At 41.2% G+C, this 17,005-nt stretch overlaps 1 protein-coding gene across 1 annotated transcript in view; it reads right to left on the minus strand.

Moving 5' to 3' along the window:
- Positions 1-17,005, minus strand: part of ICE2 (interactor of little elongation complex ELL subunit 2) — a 420,662-nt gene that overhangs the window by 345,454 nt on the left and 58,203 nt on the right. The window lies entirely within an intron of this gene.

Below are 17,005 nucleotides of genomic sequence, written 5' to 3' on the forward strand. Positions count from 1 at the left end.
TACTAGTGGGAATTTCACTGGCCAGCAGGAGGAGGCAAAGAGCACCACAGCAAAGCTGTTAAGTATCACCTGCCTTCCCACAAACCCCAGTCATTCGACCGAAGGGAAATGGAAAAAGGATTAATACAAAGGTGTAGAGGTACCTGACACTTTGTCGAAAATAACTGTCTTAATAAAAAGGGTGGGGTCGTGGACTCACCATATTCGGAAATAAATTTATCAGGTAAGCATAAATTTATGATATGGTGAGTCCATGACATCCTCAATTACTAGTGGGAACCTTTACCAAAGCTATAGGACACAGATGACAAGGGAGGTAAAACAAGACAGGCAGACCTAAACAGAAGGCACTTTTCTCCCAAAAGAAGCCTCAGAAGAGACAAAAGATCAAATTTGTAAAAAAAATATGCAGAGAGGACCAAGCTGCAGTCTAGTAAATCAGATCCACAGAAGCTTTATCTTGACGGTCCAAGAAGAGGAAACAGCCCTTGTGGAATGAGCTGTAATTCTCTTAGGAGGCTGCTGACCAGCTTTCTCATAAAAAAATTTTATACTTCTCAACCAAAGGGAAAGAGGTGGCAGTAGCTTTCTGACCCTTACGCTTTCCTGAGAAGCAAACAAATAGGACAGAAGACTGGTGAAAATCCTTAGTTGCCTGTAGGTAGATTTTAAAGCATGCACAACATCCAGGTTGTGCACAAACGTTCCTTATGAGGAGGAGGATTAGGACATAATGAATGGAACAACAATTTCTTAAGTAATATTTCTATCAGAAACCACTTTAGGAAGAAACCCAACTTAGAACGAAGAACCGCCTTATCACCAAGAAAGATAAGATAAGGCAAATCACACTGCAAGGCCGAGAGTTCCAAAACTCTCGGAGCAAAAGAGATTAAAGTTTCAAGGAGGAGCAATAGATTTAAACACAAGCCTGATGCTAACCAGGGCCTGACAAAAAGATTGCACATCTGGTGCATCCGCAAGACACTTGTGTAACAAAATGGATGATGCAGAAATCTGACTGACAAACTTGTCTCCAGACCTTCCTGGAAATAAGACAATATTTTAAGAATCCTGACCCTACTCCAAGAGTAGCCTTTTGATTCACACTAATAAAAAGGTAGTTACACCATACCTTATGGTAAATCCTTCTAGTAACAGGCTTGCGAGTCTGAATCATGGTCTCAATGACTCAGAAAAACCACGCTTAGCCAGAACTAAGGGTACAATCTCCAAGTAGTCAGCTTCAGAGAAACGAGATTTGGATGGAGGAATGGACTCTGAGTTAGAAAGTCTTTCCTCAGAGGCAACCTCCAAGGTGGAAGAGATGACATCTTCACTAGGTCTGCATACCAGATCCTGCAAGGCTATGCAGGAGCTATTAGAATTACAGATGCTCTCTCCTGTTTGATACGAGCAATAACTAGTGGAAGGAGCGCAAACAGAGGAAACAGGTATACGAGACTGAAATCCCAATGAACCGCCAGAGCATCTATCAGGGCAGTCTGCGGATCTCTTTACCTTCAACTGTACCTTGGAAGCTTGGCGTTCTGCCGAGACGCCATCAGATCCAACTCCGGCACTCCACATTTGAGGGTTAACCTGGAGAACACCTCCGGATGGAGAGCCCCCTTCCTGGGATGAAATGTCTGTCTGTTCGGGAAATCCGTTTCCCAGTTGTCCACTCCTGGAATGTGGATGGCAGATAGACAACAATTGTGAGCATCCGCCCACTGAACTCTGAGTTCCTCCCTGGTGGTTGATGTAAGCCACTGAGGTGAGGTTGTCTGACTGGAACCTGATAAACTGGGCTAAGGACAACTGAGGCCAAGCCATCAGAGCATTGTAAATCGCTCTCAACTCCAAGATGTTTATGGGGAGAACAGACTCCCCTCAAGTCGGTAGCCCTTGTGCCCTTAACAAGTCCTAGACTGCTCCCCTCCAGCAGGCTGGCATCCATAGTCACAATCACCCAAGAAGGTCTCCGGAAGCATGTGTTCCGAGACAGATGCTCCTGAGAAAGGCCCCAAACTGAAAGTGTTTGTCCAGGAAGGCAAATCTCAGGAACTTGAAGATATGCGTCCTACAGGTCTATGGTAGTCAGGAACTGACCCTCATGGACCAAAGGAAAAATGGAATGAATGGTTTCAATCTTGAAGGACGGTACCCTGAAAAAAACTTGTCGAGACACTTAGGTCTAGAATAGGACAAAAAAAACAGAATTTATGTTTACCTGATAAATTACTTTCTCCAACGGTGTGTCCGGTCCACGGCGTCATCCTTACTTGTGGGATATTCTCTTCCCCAACAGGAAATGGCAAAGAGCCCAGCAAAGCTGGTCACATGATCCCTCCTAGGCTCCGCCTACCCCAGTCATTCGACCGACGTTAAGGAGGAATATTTGCATAGGAGAAACCATATGATACCGTGGTGACTGTAGTTAAAGAAAATAAAATATCAGACCTGATTAAAAAACCAGGGCGGGCCGTGGACCGGACACACCGTTGGAGAAAGTAATTTATCAGGTAAACATAAATTCTGTTTTCTCCAACATAGGTGTGTCCGGTCCACGGCGTCATCCTTACTTGTGGGAACCAATACCAAAGCTTTAGGACACGGATGAAGGGAGGGAGCAAATCAGGTCACCTAAATGGAAGGCACCACGGCTTGCAAAACCTTTCTCCCAAAAATAGCCTCAGAAGAAGCAAAAGTATCAAACTTGTAAAATTTGGTAAAAGTGTGCAGTGAAGACCAAGTCGCTGCCCTACATATCTGATCAACAGAAGCCTCGTTCTTGAAGGCCCATGTGGAAGCCACAGCCCTAGTGGAATGAGCTGTGATTCTTTCGGGAGGCTGCCGTCCGGCAGTCTCGTAAGCCAATCTGATGATGCTTTTAATCCAAAAAGAGAGAGAGGTAGAAGTTGCTTTTTGACCTCTCCTTTTACCGGAATAAACAACAAACAAGGAAGATGTTTGTCTAAAATCCTTTGTAGCATCTAAATAGAATTTTAGAGCGCGAACAACATCCAAATTGTGCAACAAACGTTCCTTCTTCGAAACTGGTTTCGGACACAGAGAAGGTACGATAATCTCCTGGTTAATGTTTTTGTTAGAAACAACTTTTGGAAGAAAACCAGGTTTAGTACGTAAAACCACCTTATCTGCATGGAACACCAGATAAGGAGGAGAACACTGCAGAGCAGATAATTCTGAAACTCTTCGAGCAGAAGAAATTGCAACCAAAAACAAAACTTTCCAAGATAATAACTTAATATCAACGGAATGTAAGGGTTCAAACGGAACCCCCTGAAGAACTGAAAGAACTAAGTTGAGACTCCAAGGAGGAGTCAAAGGTTTGTAAACAGGCTTGATTCTGACCAGAGCCTGAACAAAGGCTTGAACATCTGGCACAGCTGCCAGCTTTTTGTGAAGTAACACAGACAAGGCAGAAATCTGTCCCTTCAGGGAACTTGCAGATAATCCTTTATCCAATCCTTCTTGAAGGAAGGATAGAATCTTAGGAATTTTAACCTTGTCCCAAGGGAATCCTTTAGATTCACACCAACAGATATATTTTTTCCAAATTTTGTGGTAAATCTTTCTAGTTACAGGCTTTCTGGCCTGAACAAGAGTATCGATAACAGAATCTGAGAACCCTCGCTTCGATAAGATCAAGCGTTCAATCTCCAAGCAGTCAGCTGGAGTGAGACCAGATTCGGATGTTCGAACGGACCCTGAACAAGAAGGTCTCGTCTCAAAGGTAGCTTCCATGGTGGAGCCGATGACATATTCACCAGATCTGCATACCAAGTCCTGCGTGGCCACGCAGGAGCTATCAAGATCACCGACGCCCTCTCCTGATTGATCCTGGCTACCAGCCTGGGGATGAGAGGAAACGGCGGGAACACATAAGCTAGTTTGAAGGTCCAAGGTGCTACTAGTGCATCCACTAGAGCCGCCTTGGGATCCCTGGATCTGGACCCGTAGCAAGGAACTTTGAAGTTCTGACGAGAGGCCATCAGATCCATGTCTGGAATGCCCCACAGTTGAGTGACTTGGGCAAAGATTTCCGGATGGAGTTCCCACTCCCCCGGATGCAATGTCTGACGACTCAGAAAATCCGCTTCCCAATTTTCCACTCCTGGGATGTGGATAGCAGACAGGTGGCAGGAGTGAGACTCCGCCCATAGAATGATTTTGGTCAATTCTTCCATCGCTAGGGAACTCCTTGTTCCCCCCTGATGGTTGATGTACGCAACAGTTGTCATGTTGTCTGATTGAAACCGTATGAACTTGGCCCTCGCTAGCTGAGGCCAAGCTTTGAGAGCATTGAATATCGCTCTCAGTTCCAGAATATTTATCGGTAGAAGAGATTCTTCCCGAGACCAAAGACCCTGAGCTTTCAGGGATCCCCAGACCGCGCCCCAGCCCATCAGACTGGCGTCGGTCGTGACAATGACCCACTCTGGTCTGCGGAAGGTCATCCCTTGTGACAGGTTGTCCAGGGACAGCCACCAACGGAGTGAGTCTCTGGTCCTCTGATTTACTTGTATCTTCGGAGACAAGTCTGTATAGTCCCCATTCCACTGACTGAGCATGCACAGTTGTAATGGTCTTAGATGAATGCGCGCAAAAGGAACTATGTCCATTGCCGCTACCATCAAACCTATCACTTCCATGCACTGCGCTATGGAAGGAAGAGGAACGGAATGAAGTATCCGACAAGAGTCTAGAAGCTTTGTTTTTCTGGCTTCTGTCAGAAAAATCCTCATTTCTAAGGAGTCTATTATTGTACCCAAGAAGGGAACCCTTGTTGACGGAGATAGAGAACTCTTTTCCACGTTCACTTTCCATCCGTGAGATCTGAGAAAGGCCAGGACAATGTCCGTGTGAGCCTTTGCTTGAGGAAGGGACGACGCTTGAATCAGAATGTCGTCCAAGTAAGGTACTACGGCAATGCCCCTTGGTCTTAGCACAGCTAGAAGGGACCCTAGTACCTTTGTGAAAATCCTTGGAGCAGTGGCTAATCCGAAAGGAAGCGCCACGAACTGGTAATGCTTGTCCAGGAATGCGAACCTTAGGAACCGATGATGTTCCTTGTGGATAGGAATATGTAGATACGCATCCTTTAAATCCACCGTGGTCATGAATTGACCTTCCTGGATGGAAGGAAGAATTGTTCGAATGGTTTCCATCTTGAACGATGGAACCTTGAGAAACTTGTTTAAGATCTTGAGATCTAAGATTGGTCTGAACGTTCCCTCTTTTTTGGGAACTATGAACAGATTGGAGTAGAACCCCATCCCTTGTTCTCCTAATGGAACAGGATGAATCACTCCCATTTTTAACAGGTCTTCTACACAATGTAAGAATGCCTGTCTTTTTATGTGGTCTGAAGACAACTGAGACCTGTGGAACCTCCCCCTTGGGGGAAGCCCCTTGAACTCCAGAAAATAACCTTGGGAGACTATTTCTAGCGCCCAAGGATCCAGAACATCTCTTGCCCAAGCCTGAGCGAAGAGAGAGAGTCTGCCCCCCACCAGATCCGGTCCCGGATCGGGGGCCAACATTTCATGCTGTCTTGGTAGCAGTGGCAGGTTTCTTGGCCTGCTTTCCCTTGTTCCAGCCTTGCATTGGTCTCCAAGCTGGCTTGGCTTGAGAAGAATTACCCTCTTGCTTAGAGGACGTAGCACTTTGGGCTGGTCCGTTTCTACGAAAGGGACGAAAATTAGGTTTATTTTTTGCCTTGAAAGGCCGATCCTGAGGAAGGGCGTGGCCCTTACCCCCAGTGATATCAGAGATAATATCTTTCAAGTCAGGGCCAAACAGCGTTTTCCCCTTGAAAGGAATGTTAAGTAGCTTGTTCTTGGAAGACGCATCAGCTGACCAAGATTTCAACCAAAGCGCTCTGCGCGCCACAATAGCAAACCCAGAGTTCTTAGCCGCTAACCTAGCCAATTGCAAAGTGGCGTCTAAGGTGAAAGAATTAGCCAATTTGAGAGCATTGATTCTGTCCATAATCTCCTCATAAGGAGGAGAATCACTATCGACCGCCTTTACCAGCTCATCGAACCAGAAACACGCGGCTGTAGCGACAGGGACAATGCATGAAATTGGTTGTAGAAGGTAACCCTGCTGAACAAACATCTTTTTAAGTAAACCTTCTAATTTTTTATCCATAGGATCTTTGAAAGCACAACTATCTTCTATGGGTATAGTGGTGCGTTTGTTTAAGGTGGAAACCGCTCCCTCGACCTTGGGGACTGTCTGCCATAAGTCCTTTCTGGGGTCGACCATAGGAAACAATTTTTTAAATATGGGGGGAGGGACGAAAGGAATATCGGGCCTTTCCCATTCTTTATTTACAATGTCCGCCACCCGCTTGGGTATAGGAAAAGCTTCTGGGAGCCCCGGGACCTCTAGGAACTTGTCCATTTTACATAGTTTCTCTGGGATGACCAACTTGTCACAATCATCCAGAGTGGATAATACCTCCTTAAGCAGAATGCGGAGATGTTCCAACTTAAATTTAAACGTAATCACATCAGGTTCAGCTTGTTGAGAAATGTTCCCTGAATCAGTAATTTCTCCCTCAGACAAAACCTCCCTGGCCCCATCAGACTGGTTTAGGGGCCCTTCAGAACCATTATTATCAGCGTTGTCATGCTCTTCAGTATCTAAAACAGAGCAGTCGCGCTTACGCTGATAAGTGTTCATTTTGGCTAAAATGTTTTTGACAGAATTATCCATTACAGCCGTTAATTGTTGCATAGTAAGGAGTATTGGCGCGCTAGATGTACTAGGGGCCTCCTGAGTGGGCAAGACTCGTGTAGACGAAGGAGGGAATGATGCAGTACCATGCTTACTCCCCTCACTTGAGGAATCATCTTGGGCATCATTGTCATTGTCACATAAATCACATTTATTTAAATGAATAGGAATTCTGGCTTCCCCACATTCAGAACACAGTCTATCTGGTAGTTCAGACATGTTAAACAGGCATAAACTTGATAACAAAGTACAAAAAACGTTTTAAAATAAAACCGTTACTGTCACTTTAAATTTTAAACTGAACACACTTTATTACTGCAATTGCGAAAAAATATGAAGGAATTGTTCAAAATTCACCAAAATTTCACCACAGTGTCTTAAAGCCTTAAAAGTATTGCACACCAAATTTGGAAGCTTTAACCCTTAAAATAACGGAACCGGAGCCGTTTTTAACTTTAACCCCTTTACAGTCCCTGGTATCTGCTTTGCTGAGACCCAACCAAGCCCAAAGGGGAATACGATACCAAATGACGCCTTCAGAAAGTCTTTTCTAAGTATCAGAGCTCCTCACACATGCGACTGCATGTCATGCCTCTCAAAAACAAGTGCGCAACACCGGCGCGAAAATGAGGCTCTGCCTATGATTTGGGAAAGCCCCTAAAGAATAAGGTGTCTAAAACAGTGCCTGCCGATATAATCTTATCAAAATACCCAGATTAAATGATTCCTCAAGGCTAAATATGTGTTAATAATGAATCGATTTAGCCCAGAAAAAGTCTACAGTCTTAATAAGCCCTTGTGAAGCCCTTATTTACTATCTTAATAAACATGGCTTACCGGATCCCATAGGGAAAATGACAGCTTCCAGCATTACATCGTCTTGTTAGAATGTGTCATACCTCAAGCAGCAAGAGACTGCTCACTGTTCCCCCAACTGAAGTTAATTGCTCTCAACAGTCCTGTGTGGAACAGCCATGGATTTTAGTAACGGTTGCTAAAATCATTTTCCTCATACAAACAGAAATCTTCATCTCTTTTCTGTTTCTGAGTAAATAGTACATACCAGCACTATTTTAAAATAACAAACTCTTGATTGAATAATAAAAACTACAGTTAAACACTAAAAAACTCTAAGCCATCTCCGTGGAGATGTTGCCTGTACAACGGCAAAGAGAATGACTGGGGTAGGCGGAGCCTAGGAGGGATCATGTGACCAGCTTTGCTGGGCTCTTTGCCATTTCCTGTTGGGGAAGAGAATATCCCACAAGTAAGGATGACGCCGTGGACCGGACACACCTATGTTGGAGAAAATTACCTCTTTTTGGGAACCCTAACAGGTTTAAATAAAATCCTAGACCCCGTTCCATTACAGGAACTAGTTCTTTTTGGGAACAATATCCCATGGAGAAAAATTCCAAACGCAATTCAAAAATGCCTCTCTTATCTGGACTGCAGATAAACTTGAGATGTGGAACCAGCCTCTGGGAAGAAAGGTCTTATATTCTATTTGGAAACCCGAAGATACTAAGTCCACAGCCTATCTGGGAAATCTTGTATCCTGAAGAAAGCAGAGAGATTGAGCCCTCCACTTGGTCCGATCCCAGATCAGGGGCAAACCCATCATGCCGAGTTAGACTCAGCTGCGGTTTTCTACTCGGATGTCCTTTAGGTTTATTCGTATCGTCTTGTGGAAGAAAAGACCCTTTTCCACCCGAAAAATCAGAAATATTTCTGCCAGACCAGGACTAAACAAGGTCTCCTCCTTGTAAGGTTTGAGAGCCATAGTTTAGTTTGAGAGCCATAATTCAGTCTAGGATCTCCACCAAAAGAGTCTCTACCAAAACAGATACAGACAAGGCGTCACACCAATAAGATTCTGCACTTGAAACAGTAGCAATGCAAACTGCAGGTTACCATTGAAAACCTTGCTGAGCATACAGCTACCGTAAAAAGCCCCCAGCTTTTGTCCATAGGATCCTGAAAGGACCAGCTATCCTCAATAGGAATACTAGATCTCTTAGCCAGAGTAGAAAAGGTCCCTACTACTTAAGGCACTGTGCAACATGATATTTAATGGAGACAGCAACATGAAACATCCTTTTAAAGACAGGATAGAGGGAAATAGGAATCCCTGACTACTCCCATTCCTTTGAAAAATCTCCCAGCACGGTCTGGAACAGGAAAACTTCCACAGTGGAATCCTAATATTTGAAAAGTTAGATTCTTGGGGTTGACAGCCACATGCGTATCTGAGCCAAAACCTCCATTAACAATACACAAAGGTGTTCAAGCTTAAAGCTGAAGGATATTACTTCAGCATCAGATAAAGGAATTATATACTGTCTGAATCTGATATTTCACCCTCAGAGGCTACCGGCGTATCCACCTTAACAGACGTATGAGGTAATGCAACCTGAGTAGCAGCAGGTGGAGCAGAAACCTTACTATCTGAGTCACAAATGTTCCTTTTGCTTTTTTTCCTTTTAGCATAGGAAAAGCAGATAATGCTGCAGATACCGTAAAGATATCTGGACAGCAATTTCTGCAGGCAAATAAGCTCCGCCAGGAGACTGAGAGGAACTGCAGGGCACTGTATGTGACGCCATAGCGGCTTGGGATGTTTGAGGAGAAAGCTGTGGCATTGCCTGAACAGTATCATCCTAGGAGACATTGGGCTCAGAGGCAATTGCATAGATGGAACAATTAAGTCAGTGGAAATCAGCATTTAATAAAACACCTAGATTCCTTTGAAAAATAAACTGTGAAGGCAATCTTTAAATTTTAATAATTTAAGTTACTGTCCCTTTAAAAACTAATATCAAAATCATAAATAACAGCAAAGAGCTCTCCAGCCGTTGTATGCAAAAAACATTTTTGTTTACATCTAGCCTGCTACAACGCTGCATCTCATGCGGTCTGATAAACAAAATGCTATTATTATCTGACCATCGCTAACTGTATCAATAACGCTGTCAGACCTGAGGCTGCTTTCCTGCTCTACAGGAAAAAGAATTGGGACTTAATGGTATCGGCTCTTAGTACTCCCAATAGGCAAGACATAATTCAGAAAGGCTGCACAGATTAAGACACCACTCTGCTAAAGACTAGACAATGAAAAACGGACAGTGAACACACAATCTTGATGCCTCATATTGAAGCAAAACAACATGTTAGCATGATTGCCCCGCTCAGACTAAGCCCGCCCTCCGGCTCACCTAAAGGTAGTGCGACACTGAGGGAACAGTAAAAGGCAAAATACAACAGAGCGGAATAAAAGAAAGCCTCTCTTGAAGCTCTAGTGGCAAAGCCATTATTAAAACGGAGCCTGTGTTCCTCTTATGTCAATAGTCCACAAAAAAAAAATGATGAGGGATCTATTATAATTAAATAAGAGCCATATTAAAAAGGGTTAACTACTTCATGCCCAGAATGAGTATGTACCCTATAGTCTCCTCTTACATAAACAAGGTGTGCCTGCATACTGCCATAGTGTCAATCCTACTGAGGATTTATATGTCCCCTTAAATGTGCAGTATCTAAAGTGCTAGCCTCCTACGAGAAGACCTAAAACGTACTTATCTGCAATCTAGCCGTCCGGCAGATAGACGGCTCACCCAGCGTGAAAGGATGCCACTCCTTACAGAGGCCTGTGAAAAAAGAAAGTACAGAGTAAACCTACTCTGGCTTTCTATACTAGGGCAAAAATGTTAGGAAAACGCAGCAAGGCCCACCTTACAAGTTCCCAACTGCTTTAAAGCCATCACTACTCTACTGAAGAGATTAATGTGGAATACGGCTAGATGCATCTTGAGACAAAGGAAAGAACAGAGTAAACTTACTCTGGCTTTCTATAAGAGTTAAAAAAGTGCTGGCCAGGAGTGATATTCCCACTAATAATTGAGGACATCGTGGACTCACCATATCTTAGGAAAGAAAGTTATTTTTTTTTCCCTTCAGAACCCCGCCCTCCCCAAAAACACTTTTTTAAAAATCAAAGTGCATGCTATTTTTAACTTCATTGTAAAAATAACTGCAATACTAGTTATATGGAACTGTATGCAGAGGCTTAGGCAAATAGGCACATAAAGCCTTGCAGCACAGCAAGTAACTGCAGCAATTTAAAAAAAAAGATAGTTTTTGCAAGCACGCATATGAGACTGTGGAGATAGGTAGTGCAGGGCTAAGAGGTGGGTCTTGGTGTGTGGCTATTTAGGAGACTCAGAGGTGGGAAAAGCTCATGCAGGATTCTCAATACTTTCATGTTACAGGAGAAGGGTGAAGGGAGATTGCGTATTTTGTAAGCAGGATGCTGGTGAGTCAAGAGTGAGGAGAGTATGCACAGTCAACACCCAGCTTGCTCAGGAAAAGGAGGGAACTACACAGCTAGGTGTTGGGGGTTTAAAACAGTTTGGCATTTGTACATATAGCTGCCTGTTGAACTGTAGTCGAACACATTAGATAGGAGCAAATGGCGAACCTATGACATTTTGCTACCTCTCATGCTACATTAAATTTCATAGCCCAGGGCTCTCTTCCCTATCCCTGTGTGGTGCTATCTGGTTGTCACGTAAAACAGCCAGATAGCGCTAGTTACTGAGCGCCTTTTGTAGTAAAAGTACTAGTGAAAGGCCTTGCCATACATTTATATAAATATCTCATGTCACTGAAATAATCTTTACCCCAACTCACAATTTGAAAATATCCTCAATTACAAAGTTAGGTAAATCAAATATAGGGTTTGCTTATTTCAACAAAATATTAGTTGTTTGTAATTAAACATGACTAGTTTAAAGTGTTGTACTGCAGTTTGGATTAGTAGAAATTAACTTATAACTGTTGTATCCCCACCTATACTGAAAATAGGAGTAATAAACGTTTTCTCTGTAGAAAAACAACTATTTCAAAATAGGAACAATAGCACTGATTAATCTCCAGGAAGGAGGTGTGAGGAAGAGACAAGATTTTGTATGTGAAATTGCTGCTTGTGCTTAATCGACCCCCAGCCACAATTAGCATTTCAATGCCTAACATAAATAAGAATAGCAGGTCTGCTTTACTTGCAGACTCAGCCCATTGTTATTGGCTTGTCCAAGGTTATTGTTCTAATGAGGAAATAACGCTATTTCAAATACACAAATAAACATATAGGAGCAATTTGCCTTATTTTTAATACTCTAAAGTAAGTATAATATGTAATTTGGAACACGTAAAAGGGGAAAAAATGTCAATATAGGAAATGCATTAGACACATTTTTCACACAAATTTTACTGGGGTGCGGAATAGTAGATATGGTCCATGCATACAATGTGCCTACCAATCAGTGCCTGGTAAATTCCAAGATGGGCATTCAGACCATGTATGTTTGAACATTCAGACCAGGGGGGATATTTATCAAAGCGTCAATCTCTGTGCATTCTCCGGCGCCAATACGCTCACCAGAAATCGCCAACGCGGATCCACATACAATGCCCTTATTTATTAAAAAAAAACTTTAAAAACACGCGCGTCAAGTACGGCACGATGAACATCGGACTGTTGTTAACTAACAGTCATCAATGTCACGGTTATTCAGGATTTTCCCAATATTATTTATATAATTTCATTACTGTCCATGAACAAGCACATTTCTCTAAAGCTAATCTTTTATTCTTCATCTGTTAATGTCCAAGAAATAGATAGATTTATACCTCAACATACAATATCTCATAGAAAGTTATTTTTTATACAAAAAGAAATCTGTTATATGATACTTTCACATAAATTATTGTGTATTTGTATTTCTAGAAGTCATGATATGCTTTTAGCTCATGTTTTTTTTTTTTTTTATAAATGATTTTTGATTATACGGAACCCTCTGAAGAAACGCTTGAATATATTTTGGATGTTATCCTTTTGGGACTTCTCTGTTTGGTATCCTGATTACCTAGAAGTACCCAGAGGACTGCAGTGTGTGTGTGTGTGTATATATATGTATATATATATATATATATATATATATATATATATATATATATATATATATATATATATATATATATATATATATATATATACACACACACACATACACATACAGGGAGTGCAGAATTATTAGGCAAGTTGTATTTTTGAGAATTAATTTTATTATTGAACAACAACCATGTTCTCAATGAACCCAAAAAACTCATTAATATCAAAGCTGAATAGTTTTGGAAGTAGTTTTTAGTTTGTTTTTAGTTATAGCTATTTTAGGGGGATATCTGTGTGTGCAGGTGACTATTACTGTGCATAATTATTAGGCAACTTAACAAAAAACAAATATATACCCATTTCAATTATTTATTTTTACCAGTGAAACCAATATAACATCTCAACATTCACAAATATACATTTCTGACATTCAAAAACAAAACAAAAACAAATCAGTGACCAATATAGCCACCTTTCTTTGCAAGGACACTCAAAAGCCTGCCATCCATGGATTCTGTCAGTGTTTTGATCTGTTCACCATCAACATTGCGTGCAGCAGCAACCACAGCCTCCCAGACACTGTTCAGAGAGGTGTACTGTTTTCCCTCCTTGTAAATCTCACATTTGATGATGGACCACAGGTTCTCAATGGGGTTCAGATCAGGTGAACAAGGAGGCCATGTCATTAGATTTTCTTCTTTTATACCCTTTCTTGCCAGCCACGCTGTGGAGTACTTGGACGCGTGTGATGGAGCATTGTCCTGCATGAAAATCATGTTTTTCTTGAAGGATGCAGACTTCTTCCTGTACCACTGCTTGAAGGTGTCTTCCAGAAACTGGCAGTAGGACTGGGAGTTGAGCTTGACTCCATCCTCAACCCGAAAAGGCCCCACAAGCTCATCTTTGATGATACCAGCCCAAACCAGTACTCCACCTCCACCTTGCTGGCGTCTGAGTCGGACTGGAGCTCTCTGCCCTTTACCAATCCAGTCACGGGCCCATCCATCTGGCCCATCAAGACTCACACTCATTTCATCAGTCCATAAAACCTTAGAAAAATCAGTCTTGAGATATTTCTTGGCCCAGTCTTGACGTTTCAGCTTGTGTGTCTTGTTCAGTGGTGGTCGTCTTTCAGCCTTTCTTACCTTGGCCATGTCTCTGAGTATTGCACACCTTGTGCTTTTGGGCACTCCAGTGATGTTGCAGCTCTGAAATATGGCCAAACTGGTGGCAAGTGGCATCTTGGCAGCTGCACGCTTGACTTTTCTCAGTTCATGGGCAGTTATTTTGCGCCTTGGTTTTTCCACACGCTTCTTGCGACCCTGTTGACTATTTTGAATGAAACGCTTGATTGTTCGATGATCACGCTTCAGAAGCTTTGCAATTTTTAGAGTGCTGCATCCCTCTGCAAGATATCTCACTATTTTTGACTTTTCTGAGCCTGTCAAGTCCTTCTTTTGACCCATTTTGCCAAAGGAAAGGAAGTTGCCTAATAATTATGCACACCTGATATAGGGTGTTGATGTCATTAGACCACACCCCTTCTCATTACAGAGATGCACATCACCTAATATGCTTAATTGGTAGTAGGCTTTCGAGCCTATACAGCTTGGAGTAAGACAACATGCATAAAGAGGATGATGTGGTCAAAATACTCATTTGCCTAATAATTCTGCACTCCCTGTACATATACACACTTCTATGTGTTTTATTCATACCTCATATGTTTGAGGATTTTAAATGTAAGTGGCCAATTGGCGAGTTTTATTTATTTTTATTTTAATAAAACTGTATTACACTATGTACTCCCCTTGTGTTTCCTATCATAACTGCGGATCTACAGAGGAATTCCATTGTGACAACTTCTCCAGACCCACACACCATACTCCGAGGGGAGAAGGAGCGACACATCCATATCTTCACCTCTAAATCCAGGTAATTGAGGTATTTTCTAGTAAGTGCTATACCTACCGGCTACCTCTATATGACATTTTCTCTTCTGATTGCTCCTTTCATTGGGTGCTTTTCTAGCACTAAGAAAGACTGATTCATTTATTTATCAAATGAACGGTTTCATATTTATTTTTATATTTATATTGATTTTGCTTATTTATACTGAAGTGTTTTGACTGAGCGCTGTCTCACCTCATATATATATATATATATATATATATATATATATATATATATATATATATATATATACACACACACACACACATACGTGTTAGGTAACAAATCTTTTGCAAACATATTTACATGTCCCTAAATTCCTTTTTTTGTTCTAAACAATGTTGTCTTTCATATCTCAGTGTTTATTTATACCAATATATGTATATAGTGTAAATGTATTATTATTCTCAGCAGCAATAACTGCGAATATAACATGTCATCAGGGTATCATATGTATTTATTTGCAATCAATGGATATTTTAACAGCTGGGACAGTGTTCTCTCTGTACCTATGTAACCCCTCCTGATTGCAATCTAGTTTTAAAAACCACCCCTACACAGGTGCTATAAAATGGGCTGGCATACAAGAAGACATTTCTTACTGAAAAAGAAATTCAAGAGAAGGAAGAAATACACTGAAAATAGCATGACAGTAAAGAGGTGATTTTAATTTCTGCTGTATCTGATTCATGACCGTTTAATGTTAGGTGGACTATCATTTTAAGATTATATTGAATCAAACATCAATTTGAATTTTAAAATCATTGTCTAAAATATTACACTGTGTGTCCTTATGTCGGCATCAATGTTTATCTTTAATACTAATTTTACATATACAGTACATACTTTCAAAGTATAATACACAATGTAACAAATGGCACTTACAAGTTCTGATGAGTGATCAATGACAAGTATTGAGCAATTTGATTCCTTAGCGATAGTTTAAAATGTATATTTGAATCAGATTGGCTGATGTCATAAATCATGTGATTATGCATATTCCAATCAAAAGTGGTTGAAAAATTCACTAGTGTGTGGGCTGTTTAGGAGTTTGCGTCATAATTGGTGCGAAAAGTGTTGCGTCAAATTTGGTGCAAAGTGGAGAGTGGGATTTTCCTAAAAAAATAAAAAGGAAGTTAGCTACATTATGTTGTGTATTTATTTCATTTTTATGTCTATATCTATTATTGGGACAAGTTTGGGGCAAAACGTTTAAAAAAATTGGAGAAATAATAGTCCCCTTGCTTTGTAATGAGAGACAAAGTTGTAACATAATCCATAAGTAGTAATGTATTTTTTATGTTTATCCCTATATCTACTAGTGCACCAAATGTGGAGCAATAATGTTTGATTTAGAAAGGGTATACAATTTTAATAGAGTTTCTAATTTACTTTTATTAAGTAATATACTTAATTCACTTGCAGCATCGAACAAAAGCTTTCTGTGTTTTCATTTCTATGGCATCCGCGGCCTCAAGGGTGGCGGATTGAAAACTAGGTACGCTGCGTCGGAATAGACGGAAGCGTACCTGTGAAATGTTTGATAAATTGGGAAAATGGTCAAATATAGTCGAATGTGAATTCGAAACATCTGTAATGACACAAACCTCGATCTGTGTCGGTTTGAGATCGTGGGAGCGTATATTTCGTCACACATTTCAACATTTGACAATCTTGATGCTTTGATAACTATGGCGGATCAATCTCGAGACAAATACGACGCGGGATTCAAGCGTATTTTCTGTTGACGCTTTGATAAATATCCCCCCATGTATGTATGAGCATTCAAACCATGTATGTATGAGCATTCAAACCATGTATGTATGAGCATTCAAACCATGTTGTACAGCCGCTGGTATTAGGTCTGTTACATAGGCAGCTGGTGATAACACAAACACTAAATGGAAGGTACTCACAGACTGATAATGCAGAAATCACTGATGGTTTATTGAAGGAAACGCAAGATCAGAATCTGAGCAGTTCAATAACTTTACTTCACGTCACAGCCCAAATAAAAGTAAAAAGCTCTAGATGTTTCCAGCAGACAGACGGCCTTATTTAAGAGCAATAAAATATAGCAAACCATAAAAGAGCTATAGCCTTTTGAACTGCACCTTTTCTGGTTTGCATTATTCAACGTGATTTCAGCATTATCCATCTGAACAATTTAGTCCTCTTGCAAATGAAGCTGTGCATTGTTAAAAGTATTTGCAAAACTATTTCCATATAGGGCCTCAGACACGTGCATGCCCATGACCCTTCCTACCTACTCTCCAACAAAGAATACAAGAGAACAAAGTAAATCTGATAACAGAAGTAAATTAAAATGAT

Source organism: Bombina bombina, chromosome 6 (assembly GCF_027579735.1).
Source record: "Bombina bombina isolate aBomBom1 chromosome 6, aBomBom1.pri, whole genome shotgun sequence".
Lineage (NCBI taxonomy): Eukaryota > Metazoa > Chordata > Amphibia > Anura > Bombinatoridae > Bombina > Bombina bombina.